Source organism: Pyrus communis, chromosome 16 (genome assembly GCF_041283825.1).
Source record: "Pyrus communis isolate YQ-2024b chromosome 16, ASM4128382v1, whole genome shotgun sequence".
Taxonomy (NCBI): Eukaryota; Viridiplantae; Streptophyta; class Magnoliopsida; order Rosales; family Rosaceae; genus Pyrus; species Pyrus communis.
This window is the reverse complement of record NC_142580.1, coordinates 19336467-19359079: the sequence shown is the minus strand read 5'-3', so window position 1 is coordinate 19359079 and position 22613 is coordinate 19336467. Positions and strand designations below refer to the sequence as shown.

Sequence of the window (22613 nt, the reverse complement as noted above, 5' to 3'; positions counted from 1 at the left end):
CATCGCTTGAACTTAAGCCGTTGCCGGACCATTTGAAGTATGTGTTTTTGGGAAAAGGCGAAACATTGCCCGTCATCATTTCATCAAGTCTCACGGCAATGGAGGAGGAGAAGCTTGAGAGGGTGCTGCGAGAGCACAAAACGGCCATAGGGTGGACTTTGGCCGACATTAAAGGAATAAGCCCTACCACATGCATGCACCGTATACTTCTTGAGGAGGGGGCTAAACCAACTCGAGAGGCTCAACGCCGTCTCAACCCTCCGATGATGGAAGTGGTGAAGAAGGAAATAATCAAACTTTTGGATTGCGGAGTGATCTACCCTATCTCCGATAGCCATTGGGTCTCTCCAGTTCAAGTCGTTCCCAAGAAGTCCGGAGTAACTGTTATCAAGAATGATGAGAATGAGCTCGTGCCTACACGCATTCAGACTGGATGGCGAGTGTGTATCGATTACCGGAAGCTAAATGCCATGACTAGGAAAGATCACTTTCCTTTGCCATTCATCGACCAGATGCTCGAAAGGTTAGCCGGTCATGCTTTTTACTGTTTTCTTGATGGATACTCTGGATATAACCAAATTGTGATAGCCCCGGATGATCAAGAGAAGACCACATTCACATGTCCCTTTGGAACATTTGCTTATCGTCGCATGCCATTTGGCTTATGCAACGCACCGGCCACTTTCCAAAGGTGTATGGTAAGTATATTTTCCGATTTTGTTGAAAAGATCATTGAGGTTTTCATGGATGATTTCAGTGTATTTGGGAGTTCATTTGATAATTGCTTGGATAATCTGACCTTAATTTTGAAACGATGTGTTGAAACTAACCTTGTCTTGAATTGGGAGAAATGTCACTTTATGGTGAAACAGGGTATAGTTTTAGGACATATTGTTTCAGAAAAAGGAATTGAAGTAGATAAATCAAAAATAGACCTTGTACGTCACTTACCCTCTCCTACTTCGGTTAGAGAGGTACGTTCGTTTCTTGGCCATGCAGGGTTCTATAGGCGTTTTATCAAGGACTTCTCCAAGATGTCCAACCCTCTTTGCCGATTGCTTCAAAAAGATGTGCCATTCAAGTTTGATGGAGAGTGTAATTCGGCATTTAACCAACTCAAGGAGAAGCTAGTCTCAGCCCCCATTATTGTACCTCCAGATTGGAGCCTTCCGTTCGAGCTCATGTGCGATGCATCCGACTATGCATTAGGAGCTGTTCTAGGACAAAGAAGAGACAAGCGGCCGCATGTCATATACTATGCCTCTCGGACTCTCAATGATGCCCAATTGAACTACTCCACGACGGAAAAAGAACTTCTAGCTGTGGTTTTTGCTTTAGATAAATTTCGTTCATATTTAATTGGTACTAAAGTAATCGTTTATTCTGATCATGCAGCTTTGAGGTACTTGCTCACGAAAAAGGAAGCAAAGCCGAGGCTTATCCGTTGGATTCTTCTTCTTCAAGAATTTGATATTGAAATCCGGGATAAGAAAGGAAGCGAGAATGTAGTGGCTGACCATTTAAGCCGAATGATCCACGAGGAGCATGAACATGCCGTACCTATCCCTGAAACTTTTCCCGATGAGCAGCTGCTTTCCATTGAGGTAAGTGAACCATGGTATGCAGATTTAGTGAATTACTTGGTGGCTAAACAAATTCCAAATGAACTAAACAAGCACCAACGTGATAAGCTTAAAAATGATGCACGTTTCTATGTTTGGGATGACCCTTATTTGTGGAAGTATTGCTCAGATCAAATTGTACGTAGATGTGTGCATGATTCTGAATTTCACTCAATTCTAAGCTTTTGTCACACATATGCATGTGGTGGTCATTTTGGCACACAACGCACTGCCCTCAAGGTTTTAGAGTGTGGTTTTTATTGGCCGACTATATTTAGGGATGCTAGAACCTTTTGTATGTCTTGTGATCGTTGCCAACGAATGGGTAACATAGGTACCAAGGACCAAATGCCGCAAACCCCTGTCTTTAATGTTGAAATTTTTGATGTTTGGGGCATTGATTTCATGGGCCCTTTCCCTCCATCTTATGGTTTCACTTATATCTTGCTAGCCGTTGATTATGTTTCTAAATGGGTGGAAGCAAAAGCCACCCGTACTAACGATTCTAAGGTGGTTGCAGATTTCGTGAAAACTAACATTTTTGCTAGGTTTGGAATGCCGAGAGTAATCATAAGTGATGGAGGGTCTCACTTTTGCAATCGGACCATTGAGGCTTTGCTAAGAAAGTACCATGTCAACCATAAGGTCTCCACACCTTACCATCCTCAAACAAATGGCCAAGCCGAGGTGTCTAACCGAGAAATCAAACAAATTTTGGAGAAGACCGTTGGACCAACAAGGAGGGATTGGAGCTTACGTTTAGATGATGCACTGTGGGCATATCGTACGGCATACAAAACACCCATTGGGATGTCACCTTTTCGGCTCGTCTATGGTAAGCCATGTCATTTGCCCGTAGAGTTAGAGCACAAGGCACATTGGGCCGTGAAGACTTTCAACATGGACATAGATGCAGCGGGAGTTCATAGGAAGCTCCAATTGAATGAACTTGAGGAGATTCGGAATGAAGCCTATGAGAATGCCCGGATGTACAAGGCCAAGACCAAAGCATTCCATGATAAAATGATTCGAACCAAGACCTTCACAGTTGGGCAGAAAGTGTTACTTTTCAACTCTCGCCTACGTTTGTTTCCTGGTAAGTTGCGTTCTAAATGGATTGGCCCGTTTGTTGTTACTAATGTTTTCCCTCATGGTGCAGTGCAAATCAAAAGTTCAAGGACGCAGCAAGAATTCAAAGTGAATGGGCATCGATTGAAGCCCTATTACGAGATGTTTGAGGAGCATGTCGTGGAGGAGGTACCCTTCCATGCCGTGGAACCTAGTCAAGCTTAAACGGAGGTACCGTCCGGCTGCAAGACGTAAAAGAAAGCGCTTCGTGGGAGGCAACCCATGCATCCGAATAGAGAAGAACTTGGAAACCCCTTTAAGAGACTTATTTTTATTCCTTTCTTTTTCTTTACTGCCTTTACTTTGCTTTCTTTCTCGTATTTGTTTATTTGCTTGCTCTGTTGTGACTTTCTGTTTAAAACATTGAGGACAAAGTTTGATTTAAGTGTGGGGGGGTAAACAATTTGTATTTGCATGAATTTCGTGGGATTTATTCACCTTTCACTTAGAATGTTGTTTCTTGCTGTTTTAAGCATTTTTAGAGTGTTTTAGTGTGTTTTATAGTGTCTTGGTATAAAACTCCGAAAATTTGAAAAAAAAAAAAAAAAAAAATTTCTTTTGAAAAAACCCAAAAATATGTGTTTTTAGAGTCATTTGAGTCATTTTGTTGCTATTTCGTTTCTGCCTTGTTAGGTTGTTTAGTTGTTATTGTTTGTTTGTTTATTAATTGTGTGAGTTTATGATTGTAACATTGAGAAAATGTTTGATTTATTGATAGGCACTGCTAAACAAAGAAAGATGGTGCTTCACAAAGGTTGTTTGCTTGAGGCCCCACTACGTGGGTTTACTCTTGAAGCGGAAGGCGTAGGAACAGAAGGCATCGGAGCGGAAGGCATCGGAGCGGAAGGCGTAGGAACAGAAGGCATCGGAGCGGGAGGCATCGAAGATAGAGCATTCCAGGCCTCAATACTTGGCCAAGCGCTGGATGAGCCAGGAAAAAGGTGCCTCTGGAGGAAAGACGAAAACCTTTGACGGTCACTGTGAATCCGACCTTCAGACTCTTGCAGCTCATCAAGCTTCCTCTTCATGCCCGTCGAATAGTTGTTTGCAAGCACGTGCAAACTTCTATTCTCATACTTCAGCTGCTGGATCTCCTGCTTGAGACTTTCCACCTCTGCCATCAATGATTCCACCTGACGGGAGCGGGCAAGCAGGCGTTGGCCCATGTTGGACACAGAACTCGCACACTGAACACTAAGTGCGAGGGACTCTTGAACGGCCAACTCATCGGACCGTCCTGACAGCAGCCTACTATCTTTCGGAGTGAGGAGGTTCCTAGCTACTATTGTAGCTGTTGTGGCGTCCTGCATCACGGAGTCTTCACCTGTGAGAGGACCGTTAGAAGAAAAGAAAGAAGGGCGCCATACGTTACCTTGACGCGGCGCGCCCGCATCACTGCTAAGGCTCAATTCCAAGCTAAGGTTCGATGAGTTTGCCATTTTTCAAAAGTGTTCAAGGGGTGGATGTAATTAATTCTCAAAGGGCCGGAGTCGATTTTTCAAGAATGGGATTTCTTCAGAGTGTATTTGTTGGGGTGATCGATAGCTCCATAAAAAGCCATGGCGACGCGTCCACCGATTCAGAGATCCGGATTTTCCTCCGCAAATTTCGACGACGCATTCGCGGCTTTTCAGAAAACGCGCTCAGCTTTGTCAAAAGATATCTGACAAAGCTGATAACACGTGGAGGCCATCATCTCAATTACACGTCTTTAGCCGACAAGCGCAAAGTTCGGCGACGCTTTCTCTGCTTTTCAGAAAACGCGTGCAGCTTTGTCAAAAGAGCCGCACCCGTGACTACTTTTGTCATGCAGAAATCGAAGAGCCGTTCGTTCAGAAATCGAAGAGACGTCTGTCGACAAAGGGTAAAAGAGCAGTACCACCACTTTCTATTCAGAAAATCCCTATATTTGTCGACCTTCATCTCTTATGGCAAGGCAGACTTGAAGAAAATGCCCACCAACTCTCTCTCACCTCTGAGGGCGCACTCCCAGCAAAGCCTTTTGAATTACTCAAAATTTTCTTCTTCCCCAAAGATGATACCAGACGCCTGGAGTAAAGATGACCCAGGAGGAAATGCATGTGCTGATTCATGCACCGCTTCTTCAAAAGCAAAGGTATCTCATATCATAAAGGTCAAAAGCAAAAGTATCTCATATCATGCTCTTTCCCTGTCTTTTTCTTTGTCCTTGTTCTTACTTGCATGGCAAAGTGAAAGAAGCAATCAGCCGGCACTTGGAGTCAGTCTTCCGATCTGGAGCCAACTGCCTGGAACCTATTCCTGATTGCTTACCTAGCGTTGCTCTCGAGTAGTCATCTTCAACGGTTGATACACTTCCAGAGAAGGGACCACTCCTGCAAAGATTGAACAAAGAAACAGATAAAGGGGGAAAGCTCAGACCTTCGGGGAAGACCAAAAGAACCATCATGCTGCCCAGTTCAAGAAGTAGCACAAAGGAAAATCAGCGATGGGCAGAAACCAGTTCAAGAGTAAGCATGTGGAATCACAAAGATCAAAAGCCTCAATGCAATTACCAAGGAGAAGATGGAATTTACACTCTATAACCAGATTTGCGTCTCTAAACTCTTCTCTTTGTTAATTACATTCTGCCATGTTTAGTATGTTTAAGTGTTTTTTGTGTATTTACTTATGTTTTGTGTGAATCTATGCTTAAAACATTGAGGACAATGTTTGATTTAAGTGTGGGGGGGTAACTAATGTTGTTAATGCAAATTCGTGGGATTTTATCACCCATAACTTCAAATATTGTTCCTTGCTGTTTTAAGGTGTTTTTAAGTTGTTTTAGAGTGTTTTAGTATGTTTTGTTTTTATAACGCCGAAAAGCACATAAAAATTTGAAAAATTGTTTTGAAAAGCCTAAAAAGAGTGTTTTGAGTCGTTTTTGTGAGTTTGTGTCTTAGGGTACCTTCCAACACAATGATAAGGATTTGGTTTGTAATTGCATGACGGTTAAAAAGAGTTATTAACATAGAGAAAAGTTTGATTTACTCTTGGTATATGCTTGGTTATGGTTATAATGTATGACTTCACATGCAATCATAAAAGAAAAATTCGTTTTTGTAACATGCTTGAAGGAAGGAATTCAAACAAACGCTACAACCCTGTGAGACTCGAGCCATTACCTTCTTTGGAGAGTTATTTTCTGTGATTCTGTGTTTTCTAAAGTTGTTGCATGATCTCATTATTCCTTGCTTGGTTGCTACTTAGGATGCAATTGTATCATGATAGAACTAAATGCCAGAACTTATATCCGTTTCATTCAAAGCATGACATTGAATTGCATAACATATATCAAGATGAAGTTGTGTAGTTGCCACCATAACCAAATAGCCTTACTTCCCATATTTCGTATTTGTTGTAAGTTTTAACCCCGTTGAGCCTCGTTTAGCCTATTTTCTTTGCTAACCACATCACCCCTTACCTAGCCTAGAGTAGGACCATCCGTACCCTTTGTTCTTGAAAGATAGTGAGCATGACTTAATTGAATTCCTTTTTATTAATATGTTGCAGAAAATAAGTGTGGGGGAAGGGATTTTTGTGTGTATGTATGTGCCTAAGTCTTAAAGGAGGCACGAAAAAAAAAAAAAAAAAAAAAAAAAAAAATGAAAATAAGTGAGAATGGACTCACAAGTGTGATTGTTGATGAAAGGGCCCAAAAAGTTTGAATATGGCCCTAAGTTTTGTGACTTCCCCTTGGGTGTTCAAAGTTAACTTCTGCGTTCTAAAGGGAATTCTAAGTGCCTAATTCAATACTTTGCTCACTATTGCTTTAAGAACGTTTGTGTACTCTACCTTTCTTTGTTAAACCATTACCCTTAGCCCCGTTACATCCCTCAACTTCTATCTTGAGTGTTATGTGTTTCAATTTGCGGAGTTTGAAGTTGATATGAGCTTATGGAATCACTGGTTCTCATTCTAAGTAGTAGCATTCCATTCATGAGATCATATTCATGTCATTATCGTAAATCCAGAAAATGCTTTCTTTGTTATAACATATGTGAGATACTAGTCTTTCATGTTTACATCAATCTTCTCACATATACCTAGTGTAGGGAGTGTAGTCAGAAAATCTGTGTGAAAATTGAGTGCATATCTTGAAAGGAATTGAGCAAATTCTCTAAGGCATGTTACTACATTCAAAACATGGTTTTAAATGCTTAATTGTGAACTAGTATATGGTGACTATGATTAAGAATGTACTTAAATGTGAAGATGACTAAAATCTGTGAGAATGATGATTTTTAACTTGTCATGTGCATTGGAAATCCCTAAGACGGTTGTTGGAAGGTTTAGGTTGTGTTTTACGTGTTTAGTGTCGTTTTGTTTATTTGTTTTTATTCTGTTTTGCTCGAGGACTAGCAAAAGCTAAGTGTGGGGGTATTTGATAGGAGCATATTCATGCGACTTAAATGGCTTGTTCTCGTGCATTTACGTTATGTTTCTCTCGTTATTTTAGTCCTTTATGCTTCTTTTGTGTGTTTTCAGGTTCTAAGGGCCTAGGGAGCAAGAAAGTGCATTTTGAGGCCATTTGGAGCATTTTTGGGCATGGATTGGATAGCTTATCCATGGAGCCAAGAGGATGGACGAATTTGAAGGCCTTGTATGCACTTGAAGACACAAAACAATGGCTCTAGCCCAATCAAACACATTATGCCATACAAACCAACCTATTTTAGGCCCATTCTATGTACTTAAACCCTAGCCCTTTAAACTAATTCATTTATCACTTATCAAACCATTCACTTATCACTCACCACATATCATTCACTTATCACTTAACATATCATTCATTTATTTCACTTCCATACTCCTCTTAATTCCACATGCATTCTCACACATGCACATCATTCACTCACATTTCCACCATTCATTCTTTATTCCTTTCCAAACATCTCACATGCATTTCCACCTTCCTACTTCATCATTTCACCACATTCTCCCTCTTTAACTCACATGCATTCATCATAATTCACAACACAAAACAACTTCATTGCCATGGGTTCCCATTTCCTTTCCAAACATCTCACATGCATTTCTTCATTATTTCCTAACCCTACATGCATTATTTATTGCATCTTCACATGCATTCACACACACTTTACACATTCAAACCGTGAGCTCCCATTCCTATATGCCATTTTCAGATTTCCACCCACTAACCTAGTCATCAACACATGCACTTCCACCTTTCATCCACAATGATTCATGATTCATTCACTTTGCATCCTTTAAATCACATACTTTTCCATCATTAATTAGCCACTTGCATCTTAAACAAACAACCATATGTTCCCTCCACTACTCCTATAAATACCCTTGCATTCATTCATTCAATTCATATCTCATATTTCCATTCACAACACTTCACACAACACAAATACACATCCATTGCCGCAATTCCCCTTCCATTTTCTGTGCAGTTTTTCTCCTTCATTGCAGCCACTATCCAACCACTTCCCATCCCTCCAAAACATTTCACATAATCCCCAAAGCTCACTTAGACCTTGTGCTACAACAACGAGGAAGAAAAGAGTGCCTAAACGTTCATACAATTCAAGTTTGAGTTGTTGGAATTTTTAGGTGTTTCTTTGATTTCAAAGTTTAAATTTAATTCTCTTTGTTTTGTACGTATGAGAATGGAAGAGAAGAGTGCCTAAACGTTCATACAATTCAAGTTTGAGTTGTTGGAATGTTTAGGGGTTTCTTTGATTTCAAAGTTATGAGGAACTAAACCCCCTTTAGCTAGGGGGTGATTCGAAACTATGTTTATATTTGCAATATGAATTGATTACTTTTGGTTGGTATTTCATAAGTTGTGGATTCAATTCGTTTAACTGTTTGATTGATAAATTATTTATGTATGTTCATTAAGATTGCAAGCTTAATTTTCATGCATGAATATGACGCTAGAATATAAGTGAGTTTCACCTAATCGTTATGAACTTATATTCACAAGTAGTGGAGGTTGCTTATAAACAATCGCGTTAAACGAATTCTTGGCATAAGTTTCATGCGTATTCCATAGTAACGAGTGCCTCGTCAACACTTATAATTTTCATTGAACTTAATGATCTTTGTTGAATGTCTCTATCATGCGTATTCCATAGTTAGGGACTTTGATTAAGAATAATTTGGTTGTAATGCGTATTCCATTCAATCCAATGAATTTAGGGAAATTTGAAAGTTAATTTAAGCGGACCTAATTAACTTGGAGCATTGAGTTTCATAATTTATCGAAAGACCAACCGAAAATCAATCTTGTATTGCAAGTGTAACATGTGTGGAGAAGAACCCCTTAGCTATTCCATCATCCATATTTTTATCACATTCATATTTACATTTTGCCTTCAATTATATTCTGTCTTTTTAATTTAATATCGTCCAACCACAATTCCCCCCCCCCTATTTTGTTAAAGTCTTAATCATTCGTATTTGTTTTATTTGTGTATCTTTAAAGCTTTTGGAGTGATAAACAATTGCAAATTCGTCTAAATCAAGTTCTAGCTTCTATTTGAGTCAATTTGATTGTTTTAGACAATTTGAGTTTTTCAAAGCCATTCTGAGTCATAGTAGTCTTGTTAAGAGTATTTTAATTTAGTTTTTATGTTTTTAAGTCAATTTAGAAGGTTTTAGCAAGCCCTCCTAATCCCCGGTCTAGAACGATCCCTCACTTATCCATTCTACTACAATTGTCAAACGAGGGTTTAATTTGAGTGTCAAGTAAATCTCACATCATTCATCCATGCTTGGGAGCTTTAGTGTAAAGAGCCAACACTCCGTCACCTGTCCTGAAGTATGCGCTGAGGGAATTCAAGACTCACCAACAGTTGAAGATGAGCACTCGAGAGCAACGTTAGGTAAGCAACCAGGCAAAGGTTCTGGGCAATCAGTTTCAGATCGGAAGTTTGATTTCGGGTTCCGACTGATTGCTTTCTTTCTCCTTGTCTTGGAGGCAAGAGCAAGGGCAAAGGAAAAGATAGGGAAAAAGCATGATATGAGATACCTTTGCTTTCGCCCTTGATGATATGAGATACTTTTGCTTTTGAAGAAGCAGCGAATGAATCAGCACATATATTTGTTGCGCTTGTCTCCACATGCTTCGATTTACCGTTTCCTCCTGCCTCATCTGTACTCCAGGCATCTGGTATCTTCTTTAGGGGTACATCAATAGTTGAAGATGAGTACTTGAGAGCAGGGTTGGATAAGCAATCAGGGAAGGGATTCCAGGCAGTTGGCTCCAAACGGGAAGCTTGATTCCAAGTGCCGACTGATCTCTCTTTCTCTTTGTCTTTCAGGGAAGAATAAGAACAAAGGAAAAGACGAGGGAAAGGCATGCTATGCGATACTCTTGCTTTCGACCCTAATGATATAGGATACGTTTGCTCTCGAAGACTTGGTTGAATAGGTGTTCTTAAGGGAAGAAAAAAACCGAGCATGTTGAGAGGTTTGGTTGCAGCTACATTCTCGGCCGAGAAGAAGAGTCATGCGTTTTTTGGATGTATGCTTTGCCATGAATGTTGACATATATAGGAATTTTAATGGCAAGTAGTAGTGCGGGTGCGGCTTTGTCACCCACGCTTGTTGGCAAAAGTGTGGTAGTTGGGATAATGACCTCCACGCGTTTTCAACTTTGTCAGAGATCTTTGACAAAGTTGCACGCGTTATTTGAAAAGCCGAGATTGCGTCTGAAGAGCGTTGACGAACTTTACACAGGAAAATCCGGCTTTTAAGATTTGAAGAGTGGTGTCTCTTCGATTTTTTTTTTTTTTTTGAATTGGTGGTTGTGTTGCCTCTCTCTTTATAGAGAATCTGAAGGTCAAATTTAAAGTGACCGTCAAAAGCTTGTGGCTTTCTTCCAGAGGCACCTTTTGCCTTCATCATCTAGCATTCAACCAAGTATTGAGGCCTCGATTGATCTATCTTCGATGCCTCCCGCTCCTGGAGTTTTGCCAAGTAGTGGGGCTTCACGTGAGCAACCTTTGTGAAAGCTCCATTTTTATTTTTTTTTGTATGCATTTGTAATTTCTCGGGGATCAATGGACATGCTTTATTTTGTTCAGTGTATTGTGCTAAATACAGATAAAACATATATATCACCAAGATGTGTTATTTCCCTCTTTTCTTTTTCTTTTTGTTTTTTTTTTTTTTAATCACACTTTTGCAAGTGGTGCCATGCACCATCCTTCCCTTATTTTCTTCTTTGCAATAATTCTGTTGCCACCGCGTCTTTTCCTTTTCCTTCTTGACTTGCTAACAGTAGCTTGCCATTGTGAGTGGTTTCAGCTTTTGGCATTGTGAGAGCCGAATGCCCTCCAATCTGCTAATTTAAACAATTGGCAGCTGGTGCTGCCTTTTACAATGTTTCCCAACATCATCATTGCTGCCTTTTTTTTTTTTTTTTTTTTTTTTTTTAATCACACTTTTGCAAGTGGTGCCGTGCACCATCCTTCCCTTATTTTTTTTCTTTGCAATAATTCTGTTGCCACCACGTCTTTTCCTTTTCCTTCTTGACTTGCTAACAGTAGCTTGCCATTGTGAGTGGTTTCAGCTTTTGGCATTGTGAGAGCCGAATGCCCTCCAATCTGTTAATTCAAACAATTGGCAGCTGGTTCTGCCTTTTACAGTGCTTCCCAACATCATCATTGTTGCCCTTTTTTTTTTTTTAATAATATATTTTGTTACGTTCTTCACTGTATGCGGATTACTGTTTGCATAGTTACCTGCACCATTATTTGCACAGTCACTGTATTTCATTTACTTATATGGGTTCATGTGCACATATATATATATATATATGTATGTATTTATATGGGATCAAATCATCACCGCACAACCATTGCACAGCCACTGCATTGCCTGCCTTCTTGCATCCCGACTGCCCTGCCCTGTAATCCTGTGCTGCCGGTAACTGCACGCACTGCTACCTTGCTACACTGCGTTCTCCACATCTGCTGCCTGTTGAACTGGGTGCTAGACCAAAAAGAGTGGTTGCGAGCGTAGGTTTGAACTGCCAAGGCGAGTTGCTTTCCACTTCTTCAACCTTTGCAGCTCTCTGTGCTATTTGTGGGAGTTCAGTTGCTGTGGATGGGAAGGAGAAGAAGCAGTCACTTAGCAAGTTTCTTTGCACAGCCTTTGCTATGTAAGGTTTAATCCTTTTAAGCTGAAGACGATTTTGATATGTACATATATATATATATATATATATTGATTTTGATATGCACTTAATCGATTCTGACATGCACTTATATATATATATATATATATTGATTTTGACATGCACTTTCTGACATGCACTTATATATATATATATTGATTTTGACATGTACTTTCTAACATGCATTTATATATATATATATATATATATATATAGGTGATTGTCTCATAGCTGTGCGTATAAAATATGTAATGTGTGTACCCCACTGATGGATTTCCTTGTTGTGATGATACGATTCTTTTCCTTTTTTTTTTTTTTTTTGGGAAGGCAGAGCATGATGCTAGGACCCTCATGAAGTTTCCAAAGGTGTGGTAGCTGGTGGCAGAGTGGGCAGGATTGCGGGTGCACATATGTTTTTTTTGCTGCCTAGTGTTTGTGCAAAAGACTGCAACGGGGTTCCGCTGTGTAGGGCCTTTTGACCATAGTTTTCCCTCGGTGGTGCGCTGCCGTGTGGTGCTGTGCAAGAGACTACAGCGGGGCTTCGCTGTGTAATGCCTTTTGGTCACAGTTTTCCCTTGGTGGTGACGTCGCCATGCGGTGGAAGAAGCTACTTGCGTAATCGCTGCGGGGTTGCGTAGTGCGATTGCGTGACATTTTGGTTTTCTTTGCCACTCTAGCGTGTCTTGAAGGAGCGTTCTATGGCTGCCCCTTTTTGCTGTGCTACTCAAGTTTTATGGCTGATTTTGCTTTGTTGCGGTCATAGTATTTTTCAAGTGTTTTAAAAGCAACACCATCACCATTCTTGCGAAGGAAAGTGATCTGCAAGATAAGGGAACAACGTTGAAGATTTACGCCCCACTGACTGGCCCTAAGGCACTTGCTCTTCCTACAAAAGATAACTCTATGCATATTAAGTCGTGGTCTTCTGAAGTATCTTGGGAGGTGGCAGACTTTGTTCGATCAAATACGGAGAAGAAGGCGTGCACACTGAGGATTCTTATCTTGAACCTTTCGCACCATGCTCGTGACAATCATCCAGCTTCGTTTAAGCTTCTTGGTGATCACATCCGCAGCAGAGCTATGGCTTGGAATAATGCCTTGTCAACTACCGGAGAAGCCGTTTTTGCTGAGTCTTATTGGGAGTGGCTTGAAGATGTCTTGGGCCGATCTAAACATGTGTTTACTAGCGTGGGCCTTTACCATGCCGTGTACGCATCTTTGTTCAGTTATGATCTCCATCATTCCGTCCTTCATGCGTTCTTCAAGCATTGGTGTTCAGCGACTAACACGCTTCATACAGCTCAAGGAGAGATGTTAATTTCACTTTGGGATCTCCACAAGATAGGGGGCTTGCCAATCCAAGGTAAGTTTTATGATGAGGTCGTTCCTAGTGCGGAGGAACTTTCTCTCTGCAATAACCTAGGATTGCTTGCGAGTTGTCGCTGTTTATTTTGGGCATATCACAAGCTTTCCCAAGATGCTCGAGGTAAATCAGGCGTGAAGATTTCTTCATGGATCCGCTTCTGGTATTGGGAGGACATAAGGTACAAGAAGTCCTTGAAAAAAAGAGGTTGCAACAAAACCACTAAGCTAAAGGGAGACCCATATCCGTCTGGTGCTATTGGTTCAGCTAGGCGCCGTTCCCCTGCCGAGTTGAGAGCGTTTGAGGACCTTGGCATAGCATCAGAGCATGTGGAAGAATCTTACCTAGCTGCTTTCTTAGCTTGTTGGCTTTGTAGGTTTGTTTTTCCAACCGGCGACGTCAGCTTTGTTCGTCCTGGGGTTTTCAAAGTTGTTAGCAAGATGGCTGCAGGTGAATTTTTTAGTCTTCCTATCCTGGTCTTGGCCAACATTTATAACGGCTTGAGTGTTGTTTCGAACTCGGCGAACACTGAAGATCGTGCTGCGGTTCTTCCCTACCACTATGTGTATGATTGGTTGGGTGAGTACTTCGGCACTCATTTTTTTTCTTCAACTCTAGACAAGTCGGGGCCCCTGATGACGAAGTATTCTGGCGTGCTTTCTTCAAAGAGCCTCAATGATTCCCAGGCGCAAGCACTGTTTAGAAGCTGCGAAGCCTTGAAGATGGACCATCTGGCGAGAGTTGGCTCGGTGCGGTGAGGCATCATGGATGATTCGTATCTTCGCTTCTCGGACTTATCTTACCTTATAACTCTTCGTTCGGGGTATGTTTCTTTGCGGCAAGAAGATCGATGCATTGTTTAGCCATATAGTCCCCACCGTTTCAGTAGGCAATTTGGTTTTGTCCAAAATGTGCCAGGCAAGCTGAAGGAAAAAAACCAATTAGACTCCTTGCAAGCCGTGTATATGCATTGGGAGTCTTGTACCCGTGCATGTACAAATGCTTCTATCACCTTGCCGGCCAAAGACAAGTTTAAGAGTAGTCCAATGACCCGTGCTTACGTAAGTTGGTGGTCAAAGGTATATTATGAGAACTTGGGGATGGCAAGTGGTACCAATTCTTCTCATTCACGCCTTAATGTATCGAAGGGGGGTTGTTCTGTGGTTCCTACACAACTGATATCTTTTGATTGCGCGAGTGCTGCTACTTTGCAAGATAGACCAGTGGTTTTAGTCCCTCAGTGCCCACGCTTTTCTTCTCAACATTTGGATGTATCTGAAGAGGCTGGTGATGAAGTTGATTCGCACGGAGATGGACTTGTTTTGCGGCAGCATCAACAAGTTTTAAACAAGAGACGACTTGAAGGCGCTCAGGTCTGTGTGTCGTTTGAGAAAGATGTATGCATTTTCTTCTCTCTTATGACTTCTTCTGCTTTCATTGTTCTAGCTTTTGTTTCTAACAGCTTTCTTTGTTCTCTTTAGGTTGGGCTTTCTTGTTCTTTTGACTTGGCGACCACAGATATTTATTCTTATATGGAGATGCTATTTGGAGGCGACCTACCTACAGGCGGGGAGATAGGGGATCCACCTGGTACAGAGCTTGTCCCAAATCCGTCAAGTTTCCCAAGTTTGCCGTGTGTAGGTGGAGGTATGCAAGATCCCGTCATGCATTCTATACCTTTACCAGCTAGCTCTGAGATCTCTCTAAGAGGGCCAAACCTTAGTGGTACTGAGTAGCTTATTCATCGCATCAATCTTTGTGCGGCAATGGATATCAAGAGCCATATTGAGGAGAGGATTTTAAAATGTCCGCTAGAGGACCTTGCGTTGCTTAAAGAGGATTTATCAAAGCTTATTTCTGCAATTGCCAATCTTAACGTTGATTGTTCATCCTTGAGGATCAAGATCACCGAACTTATGGCCGCTTTAACTGAGTATTCTTCCTTGCGTGTTATTTCCTCGAAGAAGTCGAGTCCAGATGTTAGAGCTCACCAGCTTGCAGCAATAGACTTGTCACTAACCCAAGTCCTGTTTTCTCAGCAAGCTGCTTCGGGAGATTATCAAGCCACAGAAACTTCTTTAGCTTCCGTCCGAGTACGTCTAGATACGTTGATACGAGAGTAAGAATAGTTGGGCATCGAAGCATCACAACTTGAAGGTGTTATCGGGGAGCGGGGAGCTACACTTTCTCAATGCCAAGAGGAGATTTCACGCCTAGAACAAGAGAAAGACATGGCTATGGAGTTGCCCATCTTGTCTCTCACTGAGGTAGAGACTTTGAAGACTTTGGAAGGTTTGCTTGAAGATCGCCTCCGCAGTTTTAGGGACATAGTTTTCGAGTAGTGTCTTCTGCCTTCTATTTTGTAATTGGACTTTTTCCTTCAAAGAAATAAAGTGTTTGCATTCTTGAATTTGCTTTTTATTCTCCAAAGTGTTTGTGTTTTTGTTGATGATGTGACTGTACTTGAAGTTTTGAAGTTTCAAGTTGCCTACGTACCCTTGGTTGATGAGGGATCAAGTCATGACGTAGTTCAAATGAGTGATGGTTTATTTTTTTATTTTTTTTATTTTTTTTAATAATGGTGATTTTGGTGATGATTTTGCCGTACACAGTTTATGCTCTTGCGGGCCAGAAGCGTGGCGCGTTTGTTTTAAGGGTAGTAGCGCTTCAAAAATCTACTGCTAATGGGGCCGATCTTCAAGCCGCCTTCTGCCATAATTAAGTAGGCGCCGTTGGTGTAGACCTCTTGTATTACGTAGGGTCCATCCCACTTTGATGTGAACTTGCTTTTTGTCTTGTGAGTTGTGATGATAGGCCTACGCAATGCCAGCACGAGATCTCCATCTTGGAAAGACCTAGGTCAGACTTTCTTGTTGAATGCCTTGGATAACCGTGCTTGGTAGCATTCCAAGTGTTGTTGAGCTTCGAGCCTTCTTTCATCCAGTGCTTCCAACTCTTGAAGGCGCAACTTTGCATTTTCTTCATCAGTCAAGCCTTCTTGTATAACCATCCTTAGTGAGGGGATTTGACTTTCGAGCGGTAGAACAGCTTCCACGCCATATATGAGAGAATAAGGCGTAGCTTGGGTGGGAGTCCTATGTGTAGTCCTATATGCCCAAAATGCTTCACTTATTCTTTCATGCCAGTCTCTCTTTGTTCGGCAGATTACCTTTTTCAGGAGGCTGCACAGCGTCTTATTGAATGCTTCTGTGAGGTCGTTGGCCGGAGCATGATACATGGAAGACTTGTGCTGCTTGAACTTGTATTTGTCGCAAAGCTCGTCCACGAGTCGGTTGGAGAACTGCTTTCCGTTGTCAGTGATAATGTAGCGAGGCACACCATATCGGTGGATGATATGCTCCTTGATGAAACGAACAACAGTTTCCTTTTTTACTTCCCTTAAAGGTATGGCTTCAGCCCACTTGGAGAAGTAATCTGTTGCAGCTAGGATGTAAGCTTCTCCTGCAGATGACTTTGGCGTAATTGGTCCTACAACATCCAATCCCCATGCGTCGAACGGCCATGAAGCAACTGTAGGGCGTAATGGTTTAGGCGGTTGATGTATGAAGTTGGCGTGGAATTGGCAGGCTTGGCACCTTTTGGCGTGTTCCAGGCAGTCCTTCACCATGCTCGGCCAGTAGTAACCCATTCTTTTAAGCTGGAAATGTAGCTTTGGTCCAGACTGATGCGCCCCACACACCTGAATGTGCTTCTTCCATGGCTTGATTAGCTTCTTCCTCACCTAGGCATCTCAGAAGCACTCCTTCAAAAGAGCGTCGGTAGAGTGTTCCTTTGTAGTAAAGGAAGCGAGGTGCTCGTCGACGTATTTCAGAACGGTGTCTAAGATTATTTGGAAGCTTTCCGTGCTCTAAGTAGTCGATCAGCGGCTGTCTCCACTCTTCTGCATCGACTGGAAGTACTGAGATGACATTTGTATCATCCAGTGACATTTCATTAACGAGTGGAATCACCCATCTTTGGCAAACTGGCACGTTTGCAGCTTCATCTTTTCCTAGTGTCATACTCGAGGCTAGATTGGCGAGAGCGTCTACCATTTGATTTTCCTTTCTTGGCACATGTTCTAGTGTCACGACCTCGAACTTTTGTAGCAGTTGAGTTGCTAGCCGGAAGTATGGGATGAGATCATCTTTCCTTACCTCATATTCAGTTAAGAGTTGATTGATTATGAGCTTGGAATCGCCATATACCTCAAGAGCTGTGATTTCCATGTTGATCTCCATTTGGAGCCCGATGATCAATGCTTGGTACTGAGCAACATTGTTGGAGCATAGCTCACTCAGTTGGAAGGAGTAAGGTAGTATTTGCCTTTGTGGCGACAGGAATACTACTCCTGCCCCGCTCCATCTGCTCGTGCGGATCCGTTGAAGAACATCGTCCATGTCGGGAAGATGTCGATGTAGAACACCTCCTCGTCAGGCAAGTCGTCTGAGATTTTCCAATCAGGCGGGATTGGGTGATCGGCAAGGAAGTCTGCTAGCGCTTGTCCCTTGACGGCTTTAGCGGGGACGTAGATGATCTCATATTGATTAAGAAGCAAAGCCCATTTAGTGAGTCGCCCTGTCAAGACTGGCTTAGACATGACGTATTTGACAGGGTCAGCTTTAGCAACCAAGTGGATGGTGTAAGCATGCATGTAATGTCTGAGCTTCTGAATGGCAAACACCAAAGCGAGGCACATCTTTTCTATTGGGGAATAGTTCAACTCAGCGCCGGTGAGAGTTCGACTAAGGTAGTAAAGTGCTCATTCTTTCTGGGATTCATTCTCTTGCGCCAAGAGTGCTCCAATTGAACTTTCCTGAGCAGTAATATACAATATGAGCGGTTTCCCGGGCACAGGTGCCCCCAGGACAGGTGTACTTGACAAATATTTCTTTATGCTTTCAAAAGCATTATGGCATGCTTTGTCCCATACGAATGGAACATCTTTCTTCATAAGGCGACTAAACGGTTAACAACGCCCTGCGAGGTTGGAGATGAAGCGTCTGATGAAGGCTAGCCGTCCTTGTAGACTTTTCAGCTCGTGCAGGTTTCTTGGCTCGGGCATGCTTTGAATGGCCTTGATCTTTGATTGGTCCACTTCAATACCACGGTGCTTGACGATGAAGCCGAGGAATTTTCCAGAGGTGACACCAAACGCACACTTTAACGGGTTCATCTTGAGGTTGTATTTTCGCAGCTTTTCGAACACTATTCGCAGATCCTTCAAGTGGTTTGATCTTTTCTTTGTCTTAACCACCACATCATCTACGTAACATTCTACGTTTTTGTGTAGCATGTCATTGAAGATTTTCTGCATTGCGCGTTGATATGTAGCTCCAGCGTTCTTTAGACCAAAAGGCATCATCTTGTAGCAATAGATACCTTTTGGAGTTCGAAAAGCTGTTACTTCCTCATCTTCGAGGGCCATGCGAATTTGATTGTACCCAGAAGAGCCATCCATGAATGATAATGCCTCATGGCCAGTGGTTGCATCCACCATGATTTCAATGATTGGCAAGGGGAAGTCATCATTCGGGCAAGCATCATTAAGGTCCCGAAAGTCTACGCAAACACGTATTTGTCCTGATTTTTTAAGGACAATTACGATATTGGAGATCCACTTGGGGTATTGCACTTCTCGAATAAAGCCTGCTTCGATTAGCTTGTCGATCTCGACCTTGATTAGTGGGATAAGCTCGGATCGATAGCGTCTTTGAGTTTGCTTTATCGGTCGCGTTCCAGGCTTGACCGCAAGATGATGAACAACGATTATAGGGTCCAGGCGGGGCATTTCTTTGTAGGTCTAAGCAAAGACATCTTTGTACTCTAACAATAGCTGATAATACTCTTCTATCTCATTCGTACTTAATAATGCACTTACGAAGATGGGCTTTGGTTCCTCGCTTGTACCTAAGTTGAGTTCCTTGAGATCATCAACCGTGGCTTGCCCTCCATCTTCGAGCTGTGGTGGTGCAGCAGTGACATCTTCCTCGAGGATTTCGTCTTCTTTGCCTTCTTGAATTGTGATGTGGAATCAAGCTTGTTGGCATGAGGATTGTCCGGTGTGGATGATAGTACGCTTTCTTACTTTCAATGGTCCATTTGTGTCAACCTCGAAGATTGCTTGGCGCTTCATCCTTGAAGGAATCAAGCTTCGAACGTTGCCTTTTTCTGCTAACCCATCGAGCTTTTCTTCCTTTGGTGTTGTCTTCCTCTTTTTATAAGGCTTTTCATTATCTTCAAATCTTTCCGAAGTTGATCGTCGTAGAGGAGAGATAACTGTGTTGCTTTGTTTCTTTGGCTTTAACAACCTTTCAAAGATAGAGCTTTGGGATGTTGGTGCGTTAAGCCTCTTGAAGACAGAGGTTCGGTCTTGACCATCAATGCGATTAAGCACTGAAATTCTGGGGCTTGAACGGCTCATCCTATCGAAGACTGATGTCCGAGAGGCGGGTTTAGGTTCTTCTTGGTCTTGTTCAATGCTCACGCTGACGTATTGAGCGCTAGTATTTTTCGCTTTGTTTGAAATCATCACAGGTGCATTTGGTGTAAAGCCAAGTCCGGCTTTGTTGTTGTCCACTCCGTAACCATGCTCCTTCAACTTCTTTTGAGTTTTGGTGAGGTTACATTCTTTGTCATTGACAATGTTTGAAACCTTCTTTCCAGCCGTAGAAGAGGAAGCGAAGTCATACTCGGCCTTCGACATGAGTTTGTAGGCGTTTGGGTTGAAACCTTCCTCGGTCCTCTTGGTTGGAAGAAAGCTTGATTCCACCTTCTTTGGTAAAGCTTTTATGAAGCCTTATGGTAATCTTGCGACCTTAGCACCCCCTAGCTGTGTCAGAGGCAAAACTGCATTCGTCTTGAGCAACTTCACATTATCCATTTGCCATTGTGTGTCGGCTTTTCTTGTTCCAGTTTCGAATGGAGATTGACCATTCATTCTTCTTGACATCGGGATATACCGGAATATGGGTGCGTTCGGTCCTTCTGACGGCATCCTACTCCCTTTGGTTGTTGCAGGTTTAGCAAACTCGTCATCGTCTTTGCTTGAAGATGGCACGACCTGCTCTTTTTGCTTTTTAGGCATGGCTTGCCACTCCTGCTTTTTAGGTGCTACTTTGCCCGTGGATTTGATCTCTTCCGGAAGAGCTTCGGGTACCATGTCTTCGTCCATGTAGAACTTGGCGTCTGCAAAGTGTGATTCGGCTTCAGTGAATGGCTTGGTGTCACCTTGGATCACCTTCACTCATTCTCGGTAAAATTTTAGGCATTGGTGAAAGGTGGACGGTACTACCCCATTTTCGTGGATCCAAGGTCTTCCTAGGAGCAAGCTGTAGGAAATTCTTGCATCAATCACGTGGAATATCGTGCTTGATTTGAGCTCACCAATGGTCATCTCTACTCGGATCATGCCCATTGCCCTTTGTCCTCCTTGGTTAAAACCCTAGATCAGCAGACGGCTCAGGGATAATTCATTCACCTTGATGCCAATTATGGTCATTGTTGATTTTGGCATGATATTTATGGCCAATCCACCATCCACAAGCATGCGGTTGACTTTGTATTCCCTTACGTACCCCGAGACGAAGAGAGGACAGTTGTGTGGCTTTGATCCCAGCAGTAGGTCTTCGTCAGTGAAGTTAATTACGTCATGGGTGGCACAACATGTGGCACAGTTATGTGGCTGAAGCTTCGAGCCTTCGTTGTTACTTTCTTGTACTTCGTGGTCGCCAGGACTTGACAAGACTGCTGCTAGTGCTCTTCACATCCTTTTTGGCAATTGTAGCGCTTCCTCGATGCTAAAGTGTGTTGGCAGACCTTCTTCAGGTGCGAGGGTCTTTTCTACCTCAGTGGCGATAGCTTTGCCTTTTGAGGGCTCTTCTATTTCTACTTTAACCATGTGACAAGCGACGGTAGTGCACCATTGGAAAAAGTCATTCGGGAAGTACTCGTGCAAGGAAACGGGAATGCGTGGCTCCTGCTCCATAGGTTCCCCAACATATGTTGTCTTATCATCCTTTCTTTTAGGCTTCCTATTGTTGCGGTTGTGGTGATTTCTTCTTTGTTCCACCTTTGGTTGTATGACCCGTGGTCTTGGCTTCCTTGTCTTTTTGTAGGTTACCAATATCCATCCTTCTTCATCATCGGTATGCACATCTTGGTCGCTTTTCCTCAGTGATGGTTATGTAGGAGGTGCCGTGCAGCTTGAGCATTCACGGGAATGGTCAGGTGTCTCTTGGAGAGGCACGGGATCGAACGATCCAAACGCAATTGTAGTGGTATGCGTTGCGGCCGTGTCCTCAAGGTCGAGCTCAATTTGCCCTTGGTGTGCTAGCTTCATGATGAGTTCTTTAAAAACGAAGCACTTGCCAACAGGATGGCTCACAATACGATGGTACTTGCAGTACCTAGGATCGTTTATGCGATTCATTTCTTCTGGACGCTTGCATTCGGGTAGCTCAATCACCTTTTTTTCCAGCAAGTCATCTAACATGGCAGCCATGTCAGAGTCAGGAAAAGGGTACGTTTTCTGTTCCAACTCTCTTAAGGTGCTCTTATATCTGTCTTGGGTGCGAGAAGGCTCACCTGTCTTTATCTCCTTCGCTTTCTTCTTGGAGGAGATCTTGATGGGCGCTGAGGAGGTCTTGATGGGGGTAGTGTTGACGGTGAAAGCTTCCTTAGCGGGCTTCTTCTCGGTCTTGTCTACATTTGGGGCGAATACTTTATCCTTCTTGAAGTTAGTAATCGGCTCATTTTTCCCGTGATTAGCGATACTCAGCTCCATGTCGTGGCAACGAGTTGTTAGCTCTTTGAATGTTCTTGGTTTTATGCCTTGGAGGATGTAATGTAACCCCCAGTGCATGCCTTGAACGCACATCTCAATGGCAGAGGTTTCAGAAAGCCGATCTTTGCAATCCAAACTTAAGGAGTGCCATCTATTGATGTAGTCGACGACAGGTTCATCTTTCCACTGTTTTGTACTGGTCAGCTCTAGCATGCTTACAATACGGCGAGTGCTGTAGAAGCGGTTGAGGAATTCCCTTTATAGCTGGTCCCAACTGTTGATAGACTCGGGTTCGAGGTCGGTGTACCAGTCAAAAGCATTACTTTTCAGCGAACGCACGAATTGTTTGACGAGGTAGTCCCCCTCTGTCCCAGCATTGTTGCAAGTTTCAATGAAATGGGCGACATGTTGCTTCGGGTTGCCTTTTCCATCGAACTGCATGAATTTTGGGGGCTGATAACCCCTTGGCATCTTCAAAGCATCAATCTTCTTGGAATAAGGCTTTGAGTACAGTACGGATTCATGTGAGCTTCCTTCGTA

At 42.6% G+C, this 22613-nt stretch overlaps 1 pseudogene; it reads right to left on the bottom strand.

Annotated features, from left to right (window-relative positions):
• Positions 1 to 18232: 18232 nt before the first annotated feature.
• LOC148690109 (uncharacterized) lies at positions 18233 to 22073 on the bottom strand (annotated as a pseudogene).
• Positions 22074 to 22613: the final 540 nt, after the last annotated feature.